The sequence below is a fragment of the Fundulus heteroclitus genome, unplaced genomic scaffold (assembly GCF_011125445.2).
Source record: "Fundulus heteroclitus isolate FHET01 unplaced genomic scaffold, MU-UCD_Fhet_4.1 scaffold_454, whole genome shotgun sequence".
Taxonomy (NCBI): Eukaryota; Metazoa; Chordata; class Actinopteri; order Cyprinodontiformes; family Fundulidae; genus Fundulus; species Fundulus heteroclitus.
The window spans coordinates 39,138-46,483 of record NW_023396873.1 but is presented as its reverse complement, the minus strand read 5'-3'; positions in this window follow the sequence as shown (position 1 = coordinate 46,483).

Sequence of the window (7,346 nt, the reverse complement as noted above, 5' to 3'; positions counted from 1 at the left end):
CAAAAACATACACAGTTGGACTTTCAATCAGTAAAATGAGCCCAGATGCACTTGAAAACAGTTTGTTTATAAATTAGGCTGGCTAATTCTTTCTTCTAAAATGGCCCCCAACCTGAGACTTATTAGAAATGTGTGAATTATGCTTAAAATGCCAGATTTCACCAGAAAACCCAAATATTTAAATGATCTTCATTGTTTCTGAACAGCACGATTGAGCATCAGAAGCTACAACAATGGTGGGGTTTCTCTGCAACTTACTAAGTGGTATTTATCAAAATAGTACACGTGGTGAGTAATTGAGCATGTATGCATACTTTTGAAATCGTGGGTAATCAGACAAATGCTTATTACAGAATTATTATTTTAAATCTTGAGTAAATCTTTCTGCCCCAGTCAGAAGAAAAATTGCCCCGATTCACTAAATGCTTAACAAACCTGGTGAATTCTTTGAATGACATCATCCATGGTTTTTCAAGCTGCACTTTGTCAATTGCCTTCCCTTCAGGAAATGAGTCTGTTTTATTACTATGGCCATAAATTTTCTTTTATGATCTAAAGTAAAAGTGTGCATTTAATAAATCCATTTAATTTCAAGCAGGCCCGCATGTGACAGTCACAAGAACATGATTACATGGATTTGAGCTGGATTTAGTTATGGCTGCATCTCAGTGGGGTCATGCTATTTGTCTCTGTTAAAGGGAGACAGCGCCGAGTACTAAACATTGACCACTAGAGGGTGCTAGGATGACTCTTTTTCAAAGTGAAGAGATTTACGTGGGCAATGGCCTCTCAAGCAACTTTTATAAGCAGTTATGGGCTCAGCTGATTTAGATAAGGTAAGGGAGGTTGAAGAGCTGCCATTTTTAACAGCCCTCACGATTAATCATCCGAGAGATTACTGAGATTATTGCTTTTGATATCAGACAGAGCAGCACAGGAATCCAGAATGAGTTGATAATGCAGTTGCTTAGGAGCGCCAGACAGAAGAGGCTGTTCATCACATTCAGACACAACTGACCCCAGATCAGAGCGGACGACCCGTTCAGGCTGTTGGATTTAAAGTAATTTTGTACTGAAGTCCACCTGGCATCTGCAGATTTATATTGCAGTGCAAAAGTGGTCATTCTCCTTGAACTGCACATTTACTCATGTTACAACAACTTACATGGTGTTATATCAGATTTTTTTGTGATAAACATAAAACTAGGGTGGAATTATAAGGGGGGAGAAAAAAAAAAACATTTGTTTAATCTACTTGTTTCCAAGAGACAAAACTTAGCAGTGCTATTTTAAGTTCAGCTCCATTTACTTTAACACCCCTGGTCAACATACAGTTCTGCTAAATATCTTCCAAAGTCCACATGTGTGTAATTTAAATGCAACATGCAGTGGTTCTGTGAAGCCCGCTGCGGCTTGCTGGAGAACATGATGCTGTCCTTTCGATGGCATCTTCATGATGCCGTTGATGAAAATAGCAGACAGGTCAGGGTAAAGTTGTGAAGAAGTATAAATCAGGCCTGGGTCATGAAATAACACTCCAAGCTTTGAACATCATCTGAAGATGCCAAGCAAATGGCTACCAATTTATAGAGGTCCAAAAAAACTGACAGGAAGGGCAAAAAGTGGATTTAATAGAGAGGCACCAAGTGGCATATGGTGACTCTGGAGGAGCTACAGACATCCACAGCTTAGTTGTGGACTCAAAAAACCTGGGCGTTATTGAAAGGGTGGCAGGAAGACAGCTACTGTTGAAAGAAAGCCCCAAAAGTCCCATTTGCTGGTTGCCACAAGCGTTTTGGGGACACAGGAATGCATATTTTCCCAAGGTAACATGCATAAATCGGGCCATGTGTCACAGTAGATTTCAGATTCATTGCTTAGAGTGCACTTGAAATAATGACTTAAACTATGAAAAAATTAATGACCTAACGCACCCAGTTCCAGCTTTAATTTATTGAACTGGACTTACAGTAACCCCTAACCCTGCATTTTTTATCACAGTTTCAGTCTCTTATGTTCTAACCACAAACCTCAATGTCTTTATAAAGGATTTAGGTGATGGAGCAATACAAAGTAATGTGGATAAAGGAAAACAAACTGGAGAAAGGAAAATGACACCTGCCTATTAAACATGCAAAGCCCAACATAATTCCCCTGAGCCCACCAACCCCATGGAGTCACATGGTGGCAGCATCATGCTGTGGGGATGCTTTTTCTTCAGCAGAGACAAGGGAATTTGGTCACAATGTTCTCTGTGAAAATATTTACATAGCATGCCATTTGCCTACCTCTTGACTATGTTCTGCTCTGTGTCAGTCTATCACATACAACCCCAAAGAAATCCATTTAATTTTACTGCAATGTGACAAAAAGTGAAAAAGGTTTAAGAGGTAGAAATACTTTTGTGAGGAGGTGTATTAATTATTGCCGGCATAGCTCATTATCCAACCTGATGTAATGCACACAGCCTCAATAAAGGGGCAAGCCATTGACCCCGTAGACTTAAGACTAGAACCGCACCTTTAAGATGAAAGCACTTGCGGCGTTTTTTGTTCATCCCTCCGGAGAGAGGCAGTGAGAGAGTATTGACCCCAAGGTGCAAATTTGGCTCTTTTGAGGCCAGTCATTTTATAAATATATGAAAAAAAATACCTCAGCGGAAACTCAAAGCAGGTACACATGTTTTCTGGGTGCCCTGCTGCAACTCTTGCCGTGCTCGTTTTAAGTCCTGACCGTTTGATGAGTTTGCTCACATCACTAATTCCAATTTCACAATCTTCCCAGAGGAAAAAATGCCAACCTCCAGGTGAACAAAAGGCTTAACAGGAGAATCTCTCTGTCTCCTGAGTACACGTCTGTCAGTATTTAATACGTCACACTGGTTAAATGTCATGTCCAGACTGCAGCCTGTCTTATCTTGTTTTCCGAATTTAATGCATTATTGATGAGGGCCGATATCAAGTCACAGTCTGCTGCCTGCTCTTCTGTGCTCTTTTAAAGACACATGATGTAATCAAGAAAAATGATACTTTTTTACGCTTTAAAATAAATAGTTTTGATTAAAAAATAATTATCAATGCATGTACATCGCATCAACAGACAAAAATGTAACAATAGAGAAAAAACAAAAATGCATGTAGCTAGAAACAGAGATTAAAAACAGGATGTGACTCCCAGTTATGAAATGATGCATACTAACACACAGTATGTTCCGTGTTTAAATTTTTATGGGATCTAACATGAAAAGCATGTGTTGTTATGGCTTTCTGACCTTTGTTACCTGAACCCGAGTGTTACAAAGAGCTCTTGTAGGAAAGCATTACAGATTTTAAGGTTCCTTTAAGAAGCCTTAGGGAGACCTACAGCGGTACTGACCACTTCTTCAAATAACACAGAATGGGGCTTCCATGATATTTTGACATAATTTATGATGTTCTCTGTAATAATAGTCAACAGAAGTTTTTATTTTTGGCAAAGAGTACAACTTTTTTTCTTCCCATGTTGCAAGTATTTAAACTGGGTGTATAAACTGAGGCCTATTTTTGTACCCTTAGAACTACAGATTTTTTCTGTTTTTGCTTTTTTTGGTCCCATTTAAATGTTTAAAGTCTTTAAATAAATGTTAATATCACACAAAGATAATAGAGTAAATACATCAAGCAGTTTTCAAATGAGTATTTCCTCATTTCATGTAGTGGCCGCTTCAGAGGCACAGGTGCTATGAGTTTGTTTTATAACCACCAGGTGGCTGGTTTAAAACCCGCTCTGTCTGCCTCAGTCATCGTGTCCTTGGGCAAGACATTTTTCCCACTTTGCCTGCTGCCGGTGGGCAGAGGGTCCGGTGGCATTGATTGTCTGGGGCCTCGCTTCTGTCAATTTACCCCTGGGCAGCTGTGGCTATAAATCTAGCTCACCACCATCAGTGGGTGAATGTAGTGCTTTGGGGTCCTCAGACCTGATAAAGCACTGTACAAGTGTAGGCCATTTACTATTGTTTAGCATTTATTGATGGAAAAAAGCTTTCCAAATGAACCTGCCTCTATGTGAAAAAAGCAAGAGTGAAGTCTCATCCATATGGTCAGAAAAAAAAAGACTCAATTTAAGCAGAACGAGTCCAAAGAAGGGCCAGACACATCTCCACTGATCCCACCCACCCAGGCAATGCTGTTTGCCCCTCTCCCATCATGTAAATGCTTCAGAAGCCTCAAAGCCAAAACAAATAAACTCAGAAACAGCTTCTTCCCAAGAGCTGTGAAGGCAATCGCCCCCTGATAGGAGACTGCAGTGCAAAGCTTTAAAATCACCCCACTGTAGCCCGATGTATATTACAATCACCTCAATGTTACTGCCTACTTGCACACTATCATCTCTGAATATCTAAATGTACATTGCTGTAGACAAAGCCTCAGATCATCACTGTTCAATAAGTACCCTACTACCTCATTATCTGTTACCTGTGACTCTCCTGAACGCAAAAAAAAAATTAACCCTTGTCCATTGACTGTTTCTTTGTCAGTTTTTGCCTTCATTATTTGTAATGTGAACCGGAGCAGTAGTGGTAACACGCGGTGGAAAATAAACAACAGTTTCTTAAACAAGCAGTTCATGTTTTAAAATCCACCTAAGTTGCTAAATTAGAGCTATTCTACAAAGAAGAGTGGACCAGAATCTCTCCACATCAATATAAAAGTAATATTCTATGAGGTAAGCAACAAATCTGAATGTTTTTGAAAAAAAAAAAAACATCATATTTTTGGTGATCATTAAGAATGTGATTGATTAATTGAGAAATTAGTCTATTATACGATAAAAAGTAATTAATGGCATACTGACTGCAACATTTACTGAAATTTTAGGCATTTCTTTTGTTGCTTTGTACTAGAATATTCTACCTGAAGGATATTCATCTTTAATTCCGTGTTAGCATGAAGTAATGTGCCATGTTTCTGTGTTGGCTGCAGTTAGACCACCAAAACCTCTCTCTCTCTCTCTCTCTCTCTCTCTCTCTCTCTCTCTCTCTCTTTGTGTGTGTGTGTGTGTGTGTGTGTGTGTGTGTGTGTGTGTGTGTGTGTGTGTGTGTGTGTGTGTGTGTTGGTTTGAGTGAGTAATTTAACTGAAAACAGATGTTACTACACAATTTGTGGATTTGTGGGGAAATAACAAATGCTGAACAGTCGCTTCCATCAAAGATTACAAGCAGTCATCAAAACTGGATAAGAAGTTGGGGAGACACGATCAAAGAACACAAGCCAAGCCAAGAGAGAAAAGCACAAGGCATCACATGGCTGAACATCGGTTAAGGTCCAATGCATTACGAGTCTGAAACTTTGACTTACTCTATTCTGTAACTGTGCTGCAAAGACATTTTAACCAAGTAAAGCACTCCACATCATACTAAGCACACCAATAAGATGTTGCAGTCTGTGTTTCTGAAAGGGCACGTCAGGTTTTGAGGAAACTGGCTTCTCAGTGGGTTACATAACACCAATGTAGTCTCAGTTTCAATCTAAGCATGACTTTAACTATATAAATAAATAGAAATAAAAAAATAAAACAATAATAAATTTCCTTGAAAATTTGTCAAAGTGCCACATTAATGTAACGTTGCTGATTTACCTCTAGTTTGCATATAATGATAATAATAATAATAATAATAATAATAATAATAATAATAATAATAATAATAATAATAATAATAATAATAAAAATTATTTGTAGCCACCTTTAAGGACACTCAAGTCAAAGCGAAAACAAAGACACAATTTGTAGAATTTAAGAGTCAGAAAATAAACACAATGAAAATGCAAATTAAAATAAAAAAAAACTAACTGTGTAAAAAAACACATTTGTTTAGGGTTGCCTTCAACTGTTCTAGTTGACTGAAACACCACTAGTGTTTTTTTTTTTTTTTATGTTCTATTTTCTATCTACATTTTATTCCTACTTGCTTTTATTCTGTTTTATTTTGCTATTTTTAATCATGTAAAGCACTTTGCATTGTCTTTGTACTGAATTGTGACTATATAAATAAATTTGCCTTGCCTTGCCTTGTAAGAATAAAAGGCTTCACAGAAAATTAACACAACGGAGAGACTTTCGTCACAAAGAGGCCAGTTTAAAAAGATAGATGTGAGGCGGGATTTAAACGTGCCCAGTGAGTCAAAGTTGCCTTTGGATGTAAGGTGGGAGGGAGTTTCAGAGTCGGGGGACAGAGTGGCTGAAGGCTCTGTACCCCCTGGTGGACATGCGAGCTGGAGGAACAGTGATGTTGATGGATGATGAGGATCTGAGAGTTCGCCTTGGTCTGTGAATGTGGAGGAGGCCAGTGAGATATGAGGGAGCGAGGTGGTGGATGGCCTTGAACGTGAGGAGCTGCATTTTGAAGCCGATACGATACTTTGAGGGGGAGCCATTTAGCTCTGCTGAAGAACAGCAGAGATGTGATGGACAGATTGGGTTCTGGAGATGATCCGGGCAGCAGCAATCTGAACCAGTTTATGGATAGAAAAGTGAATAAATGCAGCTTTTCTATCAGTTTTTTTTTTTTTTTTGGCACGTCAGTTAGGTTTTCACAAATCTATGCTCTGTTAATATGTATCACAAATTTACCACATTTGGTTAGTAAAGTAGATATCCAACTGTACTAATTACTTCAAAATGTTTTATTCTTTTCAGAACATGTTCTATAAGCAATGCTTTGTAATCAATGAAAAAAATCGTAAAAAAATATATATTTTTTTATGCTTTTTCAGTCCTGCTAACATTATAAAGTAACTGCAAAACAGAGTAAATAGAAGACTCGTGAACACAAACTCCAATATCAAGCGCAAAGAGCTGTGCTGCTAATGGCTGCCATGAGCTGAAGGATACAGCGCAGTTTATCTCCTCATCTCACGTCTCATCATGACTCATGCTTCAGCGGTCCAAAAGGTATCAGTCTGTCGTCATCTCTCAAAGAGAAGCCGTCTGGCTGTTTGTGATATCCCGGAAATTTATCAACACAAAGAGGCTCCGGATAATTATGAAGCTGTCTGGTAGAAGTGCTAATTTGGTTTATGGCAACTCAAAACTTAACTGAGATGCCAGGAATATGTGGAATTTGAGTGAATTAAGTCATCTCGCTTAACATTTATTTATTTGGTTTTAAGGCTTGCCTTAAAGCTTATATATTGCAATTGGTCCTTGGGCATTTTATTTTTGAACAATAACCTTTCTATAAGTATTGTATTACAAACTGCAAAAGCTATCAACAATATCCCAGTCTAACTTTAGGAGTATTTTATATTTTGTGTTTTTGGACCAATGTATTAAAAAAAACAGCAATTTGAGCTTGTAACGCACCATCA